At 45.4% G+C, this 13,016-nt stretch overlaps 1 protein-coding gene across 5 annotated transcripts in view; it reads left to right on the forward strand.

The window, feature by feature from the left end:
• The window catches only part of ebf3b (EBF transcription factor 3b), an 88,801-nt gene that overhangs the window by 44,217 nt on the left and 31,568 nt on the right, over positions 1 to 13,016 (forward strand). The window lies entirely within an intron of this gene.

Here is a 13,016-nt window from a genome sequence, read left to right on the forward strand (position 1 = left end):
CCCACCCCGCCTTCTTCCTCATCTTCTCCAAGACGAGTTTGAAATTGCCTGCGTCAGGACTTTGCTAATTAAAGTCATACTTTCAAAAATGCCATAATAACTGTTAATTAGCTTGATGCTATTTTCAGCATAATTTGCTAATTAGTGGAAAACCTGTACAGCGTTTCTCTCTAATTACAGTATGGCTCCGCATGGCGCATCTGTGCCTTGACTCCAAATGATACCATTACAAAGTCCCGTATTACGCGTTCTCTCAAAACAGTTAATTGCCCGCGTGGATAGTGAGATACTTCAGTCAGCTGATTTTTTATGGTAATAAATGGACAGACACAAGCCTCCTCCTCCTCCGCCGCTTCATGTTTATGAAATGTGAGAAAGGAAAACAAGCTCCTTATGAGATGCGCCCTGAATATCATCTAGTCTTTCTGTGATGATTTCACTGCAAGACTGCCTTTTTTTTTTTTTTTTTTTAATGAACTTTGATTTATTTAATGTTGCAACCTGGCCAGGAAGGAAGCCGTAAGATTGCAATTAAAGCGAACGAGGCGAGCGAGGGGCCGTGTAAATACAAGCGGCAACATAATGCGTCCGTGCGGCAGCTTATTACCGCCAATGTAAATATGTTGTTGTCCCGGCGAATTACGGACATGACCACAGGTTGACCCCCTCCGCCTCGCTCGTGTGTATTGCCGAGCACACACATTATGACTCATTACGTGTGGCGAGGAGCGTGATTGGCACGACCTTCGTGACCCCCGGCACGTCAGCCGTGCCCACCCTCCTACCCGCCCTCCCCTCGCCCCGGCTCTTGACAGCCACCAGTCTGACAGCGACTAGCACGGGCGCCGGCTAATTAATGCGCCACTTCAGAGGCCCTTTCATTTATGGCTTCTGAAAGGCATTATTAAATTAATTAAACCACCAAGAGTTAGTCATTATGAAATCAGGAGGTTTACATGGATGACAGCGTTTATGAATTAAACATTCCCAAAGTTCCTCGCAGGAGATACCCCGAGCTGCGAGCGGGTACCTAGCGCGACAGATGTTGGCCCCCCCGCCGCCCACCCCGCAATCCCCCTCCCTCCTCAAGCTAACCTGTATTGCAAGCGATTTAGGTCTCATTTGGGGCTTTGAAAAGTGAAAGCAGCGGAGAAAGAGGTTGAGGATAGCTAATGAGCAGAGAAAGAGAGGGGAAAAGGAGGTCAGCGGCTCTGTTCATGTGTAGACGGTACAGATGGTTATGTTTTATACCCGACAACAATGGCGCGCATCAATTTGTTGTTCGCTCTATCGTTAATAGATCACTACTCTCAGATGAATTTGCAGGCTGGGATGGGCCGTCTGCAGGGCGAGTGTGTGTGTGTGTGTGTGTGTGTGTGTGTGTGTGTGGGGGGGATTCCCGTCGAAGGAGTCTACATTTATAGCCCGCAAACACAAGCTGTTTTTAAACTCGTGCAATGTGAACACTACAAATGGCGCGTGAGAGGGAGCCCATAAAGTCAGGCTTGGCTGGGGGGAGGAAGGGGGTATGATGGGGGGCAGCGACGACGAGCTCCACCGTGGACGAGATGATCCCCATCTCCAGCCCTCCCTGCCTCCGTTTAGGAAGTTTGCCAGCTCCCCGTCTTTGTTTACAATGCCGAGGGAAAATGTCAGAACCGCTGAGAAAAATATCCTTAGAATATCTTTTTTTTTTTTCTTCTTCCTTCCCCTTCACCGTCCTAATCTAACAGTTTACTGAACTTGATAAGTGTCCTATCAACATGCTAATCAAATTACTTCGGAACCAAAATTGACAGTTTTCATTAATTATACAAGATTATTCTAATTGCAATTCAAATTTATTCACTCCGAACAGAAGGTATTCAGTAATATTTTACAAAATTTGCATATTAAATGGAGGGAGTTGTGCATTATGCATGGTAATGTATGCACACTTTCTTATTTTTAACTTCACGGCCATATGTGGTGTTGTCGCCGGAGCAGGTGAAAAGTCTAAGTGTGTTTAATTTGCTTGACAAACATGCGGCTGGAGCTTGTCAGGGGGAGTATTGTGAATGCCAATCTTTATTCCCTCTTTATTGATTACCCCCAAACTGGAAACATCTGGAGGTAAATGGCACGGCGCGAGACGAACCGAATCGTGGGATTAGTACCTTCAATGGCTGAATCACTATCAATTACTTCAATGGCATAATTCAAGTACGCCGCATACAAAGCTACAGTACCGCGCCTTGAGCTGGGATTAATATTGCAATTTAACGTAACAATGGAGGCATGGGAACGACGTGGATGCCGTCCAACTTTTCTTTTTTTTTTTTCTTCCTCCCACCACACTGACGTCGTCGGGCTAATGCCGTTATCGCAATACGAGTGTTTTTAATTCCTAATTTGGGCTTTTGTTTGTCAAATGAAAAGGCTGGGCGCATTAGCGGGCGCACGCTTTAAAAGGTAATGCATTCTGTGAGTAAAACAACCTTATTTATTCACTCAGACGTGAAACCCCCAATTTGCTCTTTGTTTTTATTTCCTAGAGCGGGCAGTCAAGTGCAAACAGCTTACTGGGAAGCTGTTTACTACTGTATATGACAACGAGTGTGCGTGCGTGCATGTGCGGTGAGGGGAGGGGGGTGGGGTGGGGGCGGGGGGGGGGGGCACCTCCTCCAGCTCCACAGGCAAGGTCTTGTGTTGTAATGTGAGCGTAATAATTATCAAACAGCATCGGGGGATCCGGGTGTGGGGGGGGCTTTAACAGGGGGAGAGCATGTTTGATATGTAGAATGAGCCCACAGTGCATCCAGAGAGGGTGACTAAATCGCACGGTTCACGGATCACATTAGTATGGCTCTGCATCCTGCCTCACGCTATAGGTGATTTCCATTTAGACACACATTTCCACACCAAGATAAATATGACTTGAATCCTAATTTCCCTGAAGTAAATATAATACAAATACAACATAATACAGTGTCAGGCCAGGCAGGCTAATAGATTACTAGCGTGTTTTCCATTTGTATGGTAAGTGGTGAACCTGGGCGGTGGTCCGGACGGCTAACAAATTGAATGTTTAATCCATCGGCGTGTAGATTGAGGGTATCAGAACGATCGTAATCGGGTGTGTTCTCCTGTGACCGCCGGCGTATTAGATGTTTTTACTTTTAAAGGGCTCAGAGAATGTTGCGGGATTAGCGAGAGGTGCAAAGTGGACGGTAAACGCGATATTGTTGTCTTTTACTCATCGAAAATTCATTTGGTTCCAGGTGCTTAATAGCGTCATCTTAGAGGCGGGTTGGGTTTGCGGTAACACACTTGGGGTCTTCTGTTTACGACATACGACCAAAAATGTTACATGGTCACGCGGCACATTAAATTACTGTCATTTGATTGTTTGAAGGGAACATTGTTGTTGATTTATGGCCTAAAAGTGTATTTCGTACAAATGTTAACTGTAATTATTGACTTAGCGTTAGTGATACTGACGACAGCATTCTGACTCGTGTACAAAGAAAACAGATTTTTACTGTTTTGGGTAAAAAGTACACGATATGTGCTTTATATTAGACAGTGATGATATATTATAAAACAAAGTATTTATGCCCCCTAAGTGCACTAAAAAAACTCTCAAATGATTACGTGTGTAATTTGTTCCATATTTTAGTAGCATTGATACCACCGTCAAGAGTTTATATCATCAGTTTGTAAGTAATACCAAACTTGTGGGGCAAGGAAGAATATTGAAGATTCCAATAAAAGAAGTGGACATTATTGTTTTCCACTTTTACAAAGGATCCTCGATTTACGATGTTTGGATATTACGAAAAGCGAGCAATGAATTAGCTTACCGAGGAACACCGACCGGTTAGATGGTTTAATTGGAGAGCAACGATATAGTTACATTATGCAACTACATATTTATAATTGGGAGATGTGGCAAAATAAAATGACAAACTGATCATAGTGTAATTTGTTCCATATTTTAGTAGCTTAGATATCACTGCCAAAGATACTAGTTCGTGAAACTTGCGAGCCAAGGAAGAACAGCTAAAATATAGTAGTGTATATTCCGATAAAAAAAAAAAAAATAAAGAACTGGACTTTATTTTTTCAACTTTGTATGAAAGATCCTTGTATAGGACACTGCTTATTTGTTCATTTTCCCCCCAAAATCTGCGTCCCATTCCATTCCTATCCAACTTACAGTAGGATTGCTGAGCCTCAGAGGAGGTCTGCAGTCTACTGAGAGCCACTCCAGTTGCGCATGTTCCCATTGTGGAAACACTCCTTAATAATCTCCAGGCACATTTATATCTCTTAAACCAATGTACTTATTGGCCCTTTTGCAGAAGCGACATTAGCGCCAGCTGCACGGCACCTCGTAGAAAGTGTGACAAATTGCTAGTTCCATATAGCTTAATCTGTTTACTGCGACGCTTGTGTGTGTGTGTGTGTGCGGAGTTATTACAAACTAATTAAAGAAATCACTTTGATATAATTAGTCAGATTTCAGGAAGCTCATTAGTAGTAATTTGCATGAAAAATAGGCCCTGTAGTGACGCCTTCGACCCAGCTACCCGATCTTTTTTTTTTTTAATCTGGTTACACATCGACCCCCTTTGTTTCTTGTTTGAGGTGCTCTGAAGTGGCCCGCGATATTTGCAGTCATCGCCCCGAGAAGCGGCAGGGTGTCTTTCTCCAGTTTCCTCCCCTAAAGCCACCCAACCTGGATGTGGCAGAGGCAGCCGCGGCGCCTTGTGTGTACACGAGGCGGGGAGGAGTGAGTGGCAAAACACTGTCTATTTATGTGTCAGATTCCTGACAAAGAAGCGGGCTGACAAGCGGGGCTTTCCCTCGGCGGAGCAGGGGGGCTTTTATTCACCGCACTTACATGCCCGGTCTATGCCCACAGACTCATGTGATTTGCAAATCACGTTCTTTGAAAAGTCACAAACGGGGCGAGACACGCCACGCTACGGCTTTGTCAGGCGTCTTCACACAGCAGCTAGCTGTATCGCTAACAGCGCGCTTCGCCACGGAAGAAGCCTTCTCTCAGCATTTGCCTGCCTGTCACTTTTGGGCAACACATGCGGTCGGCGCCTTCATGCTTGGGGTGTCTCCTCCCTCTGAGGCTTTGCCATCCTCCCTTTGGACTGACAAATACATTCCCGCTCGGAAAAGGAAAAAAAAACATATATTATCCCGCTATTACGTCACCTCTCCAGAACGTGAATGCTATGCTATTTTTTTTCAATACACCTGTTCCCCTCAAATTCCAACAAAAATTGTCTCTGCACATACTGTGGCAAAGTAAATTGTTGTATATTTTGTACATTACCTGTGCTGTTTTGAATTCAATTAAGTCGTACAATTTGAGTGTATTTAAGTTGATATATAGTGGATTGGTCGGTTCGATGTAAGCAGCTCGATTAATAATTCTGACTGCCTTTTTTTGTGGCATAAAGATTGGGTGAGCGTTGGCTTTATACGCGTTGCCCCATATTGCCACACAATACTAATACATTATAATACATAATATAATAAAAATATAATAACATCAACGTTTATCTATCCATCAATCCATATCTGCTCCAACTTTACGGGATTAAGAAATCAAAATGTAAGACTTTCCACAACTTTATTAAAGACGAATTCAATTCAAATTTAGACACCCGCGTTTACTAACTATGACCACGAGGAGCGGGCGACACAGGCTCAATTTCAATTGCAATATTTTACTTCAAGGTGAGATTATACATTTGTTTTAAACAATTATTATTTATAGTGAATGCAGAGTAGGCCAATAAAAAGACATTCTTACATTACACTCAATTTATACATACATACAGTACAATGTTTTTTTTGTGTCTAAAGAACTTTTAAGACTTTTAAATGTCAATTTTAAGGATGAAGTGTCAAATGAAATCAAATGTAAGACTTTTTAAGGATGCACGGACACTGCACAAAATGTTGGTAACTATTCCTGAACGAGATCCTTTTGACACCGTGTTCTAAATCCGAGGGCCACAAAAAACAACTCCCGTCTATTATCCGTCCCCCCTTTTTTTCCCACCGTAGACGGAATCCTTCCCCCCAAACATGGGCACAGAGAGGCACTTGTGTGACGCTGATGTCACACAGCCTTACCTGGCCTCCCGTGCACAAAAGCTAAGGTATCATTACGAGTTGCACACAATGGCCATTCAAGCCAGTCGCAGCGCTCCTCCGGACGGGGGAACAATGTTATTTTTTGTCCCTGCATTATAAAGACAGAGTTTTTGCAGGAAACTTGACAGACAAAACCCTTTGGAGGTAAATGCTCCAGGCGGCTAGTGGGTTTAATCTTTTCCCATTAGCATTTAGCTGCCCCCCTCCTCACAACACGACGCAACACAACACCCCACCCACACATACACACAAAGACCATATTTACAGGGTCAAAAGTAAAGCCGAGGCGTCTCCGGAGACTTTCTTTATGCTGATCTTTAGGATTTATTGACAGGGCTTTGCGCTTTCATTTGTTGCTAATTAATTTTCCAAAGGGCTAAGGACAAACAACAACAACAAAAATAACTGGCAGAAATTGCAAACATATTTGTGATGGCGAAAGCAGAAATACAAATTTCTCCCACCATGTAAGCATATTAAATATCATTAAGTCCTAACGCAGGGTTTAGATCATATAATAGTTATAATGTCAACAATACATCTATGTTAGGGGGGCGGGGGTGGGGTGGGGGTGCTGTGCCTATATGTGTGCACATTCACTTATATGTTGTGTGCACACAAATGGGTGACGTATTGGTGTGTATGTGTGTGACTCCATGTGTGTGATTCATTCCAGGGCAGTTTTAGTCCTTATAAAATATTCATTTTGGTTGTGCAGGGCCCTGTAATTGCCATCTCTCACCCTGAATTATTTATACCTCGCACAGACTGACAAAGCTTTGCCATACGGCCCCAGATGAATCAGAAAGCAGCCATCTCTGCTGCCAACAGCACTGGGCTTTCACACAAATATGGCAGCCACGTCTCTCTGCCTGGCCTCTCTTAATTTGACATTTTCTCCCCCCCTTTGTCCTAGGTGCACAGAAAGGTTACCTGTTAGCTTTAAGCGCCGAGCCGCTCGCTGTCTTTCTGTCTCTTTCGCCAACCACCCGCCCCCCTGCGCCCCCTTTGCCTACATGACAGTCCAAACGCTGTTTCCCCCCCCCCCCCCTCCCCTCTTTTCTGTGAATGCGTTAATGTGGCGGCAATGTCAAAGTGGCTGCCTCATGTTTTATGATGGCTGACCAGTCCTGACAGCCACTTTGGATGTATGTATTATACATTAGTAATAATATTATGTCGAAATACACTCATACACGTTTGGGCATGCATGGACGGACAGCGGCAGCAGCAAAAAAAAAAAAAAAAAAAAAGGAGACAAAAAAGCACTGACTCGAGGGACCACAGCATATACACATGCAGGCACATGCAAATATGAGCAGCGTCCAAAATAGCTGCTGAGTAAATGTCCAAAGCCCCCCTGCTGGGGCTCCCTGTACAGCTGCGTTCCTCTGCTCTTGCCCGGGACTGATCACTCTCAGCCACCACAGGAGACCAACGCTGTATGGCTCCCATTGTGGAGCCTTCCAGAACCCCCGCGTCCGACACCCTAAATACAACTATTCACCCGGGCAGCTCACTCTAACACGTGCTTATCTTCCGTCGGACGAGTGCGGGGAGGTGCTGACTGGTATTTCCTCAGGGCCCCGAGCTCCAGAGCTGACCACTAATCAAAAGCACCATATTTTCTGCTCTGGAGCCAAAAAAAATGACCGAAGAGATGCCTCTTTGCTGTCCAGCTAAACACACCCGCCATACGATATAGCAATATCTTGCAGCATATAATACAGAATACAGATAGAAATACTTAACTATTACAATCATTGCTGTTTAGGATGAGCACAATAGCGGATTCATTGATAATAATAAATCACATCTTGAAGTAGTTGAGACTAAACTACAGTGCTCTGTAGTTCACGAAACTATTACGCGTCTTTAAGAATGTCAGTTACACAATGACGAACGAGCATTTTCGCCGATAGTGATGGATTACGGAGCATTACGACGTACACATTTGTCTTAGGAATGGAAGGAACACCTTTTAACATGTTCTCATTGGTCGTTTAGATAACTGCATAGTTAGTAGATACTTTGTCAAACCCCGATAAGCTACCTGAGCAAAAGGCAATTTTTACACTTTTTCTTTTTTTTTTTAAATCAGCAGGATCATACAGAATTTTTTTTTTTAGATAGATCGGGGCTTGGCTAAGGAAGAACCCAATGCATTTTGGTGCTGATCCAGATTTAGATGTTTGTGAATAATGCATGGATGTTAATGACAAAATCCAGGCATCTATTCTGGAGGCGGGTATTCAATTTGGTCCTGATCCAAATGAGGGTTGCTCAGCCTTGGCAGAAGTCGGCACTGCACTGACTGACAGCTGATCATTTTAATTGGCATCGCCATCATCATCATCTGCTATTTATATATGAATACTAAACATATTTTGGAAGTAGTATCAATGGCCGCAACCAGTGTTTATGTGCGAGAGGAATTTTCTGTTACTACGCGAGACTAAATAGTGCAGAATTATTGATGTTTTTGTGTCCCATTACATTGTGTTCAAAGTACGTGGCAGAGAGTAAAACAAAGAGCAGCATGCAACAGTACACAGCCTCAGCAGCATCTCCATGCGAGGGGATGGCGGCGGCGCAGGCGGAAAGCTCGGGGCTAAACATTGCAGCAGTGCGCGGCGTGCTGGCGCTACAGAGGCGGCGCACAAGCAGAAGCGCGCAGCCTCCGAATCCGGCGTTAGGCTCGTGATGGATACTTAGTGGGAGCTACGCGCCTTTTGTTTAATCTGTGACACTAAACCTTGCGCTCAAAGCCTACGAGGGAACTTGCAAGTAGCGGGCCTTGACTCCGAGCCATTTGTGAAGACGAGCGATTCTCTTAAGTACGAGACTAACAGTGTCCAGAGCGAAAGATAGGGAGAGAGAGAGAGAGAGAGAGAGAGAGAGAGAGAGAGAGAACAGGAGGTGAGAAGGATGACTGAAAGTAGCAGAGAGAGAGAGAGAGAGAGAGAAGGAGCTTCCTAATGAGTCCTGCAGCCACGGAGTAAATGAAGAGGGATTGACAGAATGAGGGATCCTCAAGTGAAATAATGTCAATGCCACTCTGCCCATTAGAGAGGAAAAGGGGGATGGGTGGAGGAGAGGGTAAAGAGGGATGAATGGAGGGACACAGCTACATCTACAGGGTGCGCAGGAAGCGCATCAATTATTTGTGACACCACCGCCATACACGCAGCAATGAAAAAAATATGAAACAACAAAATGAACTGACAACAGCAGCAGCGGCGGCAGCTCGGAGAGAGGGAAGGGACAAAGTGCTCGAAAAGATCCAATAAATTGTAGCAGATACGCAGTTGAGATATTTGATGTCGAACAATAATAATCACGGTGACATCTGCCGCCCGGTCCTGGAAGAGATGCGCCAGGGCCTGCGAGCGGAAGGGGTTAATCTCCCAAACCCAATAAGGTTGGCTAGTAAGGCACTTGTTCGCTGATAAAGAAGCGATAGGATCTGCTCGGGTTGCTCCCTGGGCGCTTGTACACGGGGTAGAGCAAATATTGTTAATGTGCTGCTGTGGTCGACTTGGGCTAAGGCGAGGAAAAACAGCCCCGAAGCCACCATCGAGGTAGAAGATCCGAGACAGAAACGGAAGCCTTACCTGACCCGGTTTCCCAGGGCACCTAGAATTGCATACATAAGTGTTCAAGTGGGAAGATAAAGATCTTTAAATGTCTCACTTCTTCTTTTTCCATGTCACAACAGGGTTCTGAATGTAGTTCAGTGGAGTGCCTAATAACCGGAGCAGTAGGTAGAGAAGGCGGGAGGCTTGACATTAAGACCCTGGCGTTTTGGAAATCCGATATGCTATTGACCCGCGCGCAACTATCTCAGCGCAGAGATCTGGTGTCAGCAGATTGTAGCGCGTTGTCGGGAGCGGTTTCTTCTACAGGGGGCTCCTGTAACAGGGGCCCATTGAGTCCGGGGAGGCAGCTGGGGCCTGATGGGCCGGGGCTGGCCGGTGATCGATACTCACCACCCCGCAACAGATGACCTCACTGTCATGGCTGCCGGCTGTGGACACTGCACGCTAGTCATTAGTGGCGGGGCAGCAGTCCGGGAGCTTAGCCTTGTCAATACCTGACTCGTGTGGATACTTTTGACCATCTGTCGGTGTATTGTGTGACAGGGAAAGCGCTTTTTTTTTAATAAATGAAATAAATTGACGGTATTGTGCCACTCACTCAATAATGCAACATTATCCTCATTTGCCCTCGTCTTTCCAATCAAAGCGACGGACATTAATGCATGAGTGACATCAACCCGGCAATTAAGTTGGCCATTTAAATGAGAGAAGGCCCTCATCACCTCGTCTGTTTGTTTTTTTTTTTTTTTTAAAACCACTTTCTCTCCCTTTTTTTCCCCTCTGTTTGATGATAGGAAAGGGCGAGCTAGAATTAGGGCGATGGGTCTTCCTTTGAGTGTCAGCCTAAAATGATCAGAGTAAAGATAAGAGGGTCTAGCAGCCCTCAAATCAGTCAAAGTGCCAAAGTCGGCCTTTTTCTCCTCAATTACTGGCTGTGTGAAGCCAGGGAGTGGAAGGCGCCGAGCCTGCTGCATTACTAAAGAGACAATCTATTTCCCCTTTGACCAGAGGGAGAGAAATCATTATGGCATGATTAGTAGCTTCAGCAGTGGGCGAGCACGGAGGTACAACGGGAGAAGCGTATTAATTGCTGCAGACTGAGGCGCGAGCAGGATTGTTCTAATGTTGATTTGTGGAGCGCCGTGACTGGCAGGCCGACATAAAAGCTGATGTCAGCTCTTAGTTATACTGCCGCGCCCACAGAAGCTTGATGTCAGAAAGGGCTCCGGCGCTGGAAGTCTTCCTCTCGATTCCCGTCGATGTCTTCCTCTTTGTCGATCTTCGCTCTCCCCCACCCTAATCTCCACTTTTCTCAGATGGACGCCACCCCGCCCCTTCTGTTCTCTCTCACCTCCAACTGATAGCTGCCTCGGCCGATTATTTCATCCAGCCTAGGTCCGCCGAGAGCCTTCTCTGCCGGCTTTGGAAGAGCTTTAATTAGCCATGTTAATATCCCCTTCATTGGCCTTAATATCACTCAACACCTTCCTCCATCTCAGCGGCCACCAGGGCCCCCCTGTCCTGTCAGAACAGCTGATTATTGAGAAGGATAGCTTTAATCAAACCTAATTGCAGTTCATTCTTTCTCGCTATCCCCCTTTGCCCTCCATTGCCAACATCTAATGGCAGCGACGACTTGATATCCCATTAAAAAACAATTAAACAAGCTCCTTTTGTCTCCGTGCATGCCAAAACAAGAGCACAAACTTCTGTAGATATTTAAGAAGTAAAAGAGCAGGAGAGAGAGAGGGGCCTCGTCTTAATTGCTCTCCCTTCCACGGAGGACCAATTTGCGCCGCGCTCATGGAGAATCTTAACCAACTCAAAACGTAACGGATGCTATAGGACGATGAAAATTAAGCTTATCTTTTTAGCGGCAAAATTGAACTTAATTGCCTTCATAACAGTAAACATAAAGGAGCTTCTTTATGAGCACGCGCGCCCAATTTCTCGCGTTCATTGTTTTGTTACTTTTTGCTCTCGGGTAGCGAGAACAGCATGTTAAAAAAAAGAAAAGAAAGGAAAAGTCCAACTCGGAAAGTTATGTGTTTGTTTTATGAAGTCACTGCATTGTTTGGCAAATGTATTCCATCTCTTGTTCAGACATAAATTGTGTGTGTGAAGGAGGCGCAACACACAAACACCCGCACGCAAACACACACTGCCTGGCCTTACCCAATCTGTATGAGAGGCGACAGACAAATAAAAGTCGTATTTCAGGTCTGCTTTCCACAGATGTCTGCTGCTCTACATTATGACTCTTTGGGGAAATAAAAACAGGGTCAGGGAATTAGAGTACATAATGGTCATTTTGATGATCAGCCAACAGATGCAACCCGAAAACATAGTCAACACAATCAAGTGAAATGCCCTAATGACAAGTCGGCTTTTTTATGGCCTCACCGCACACCAACAGGCAATCGGCATCCTGGCACGGGTTAAAACGTCTTTTATTGATGTCCGAGCCAAAGCTCCTTGGATGTGGAGGGAAAATATTTTCTCACCTCACCTCTCCCTCCTGGGCCCTGCGGGGCCAAGTACAAGGTATCGGAGTCTATCGAAGAACGCTTCTAAATGACCAGCCCATGTGTTAATGTGGCCGGGGTTAGGAGGGTCACTCCAGATGCCGATTTACGGCCTGGCCGCCATCCCAGAGGGTGAAACGGAAAGTCTTAAGTGTTGAGAAAGCGTCCTCTAAGGCCAGACAAGCCACTGTATTTAGCGCAATGAAACGGCAACAAGCAATCTAAGGCGCAATCTATGGTAATCCGATGAGCCGCCGCGATTGTGTGGTCCCGCTTTGCAAGTACAATAGAAACCACAGTAACTGCGCCGAGTGATGCAAACACAATGTGAGGGGAAAGTAAATATCACAGCATTTCTTACAGCGACAAAACAAAGCAACATCAGTTACCATTCTGCGGCGGGATGTTGCGAAAATCAAGTCAATTTCATTGTTTGTTCTGCGCAGTTGTGCAACGTGGCACAATAGGCTGTCACTGGGAAGCGCCTCTCTCATTGGCTCGTTGCTTAATCTTCCCCCCTCTTTAACTGTTGCCACGTATCAAGTCGCACGTGAGGGGCCATTCTTGGGCTGAGGGGGGCTTTATCGATAAATTCTGCCTGAGCCGTGAGAAAGCGCGTCTAACAAACCGGCCCGGCCCAGATCTCACTGAGACGTGACATTTGTTCAGAGACGATTAGCCAGGTTGTAATTTGTGGCATAATTGCCTCACCCACCCACAAGTGCATGGG

This window comes from Phycodurus eques, chromosome 11, assembly GCF_024500275.1.
Source record: "Phycodurus eques isolate BA_2022a chromosome 11, UOR_Pequ_1.1, whole genome shotgun sequence".
Lineage (NCBI taxonomy): Eukaryota > Metazoa > Chordata > Actinopteri > Syngnathiformes > Syngnathidae > Phycodurus > Phycodurus eques.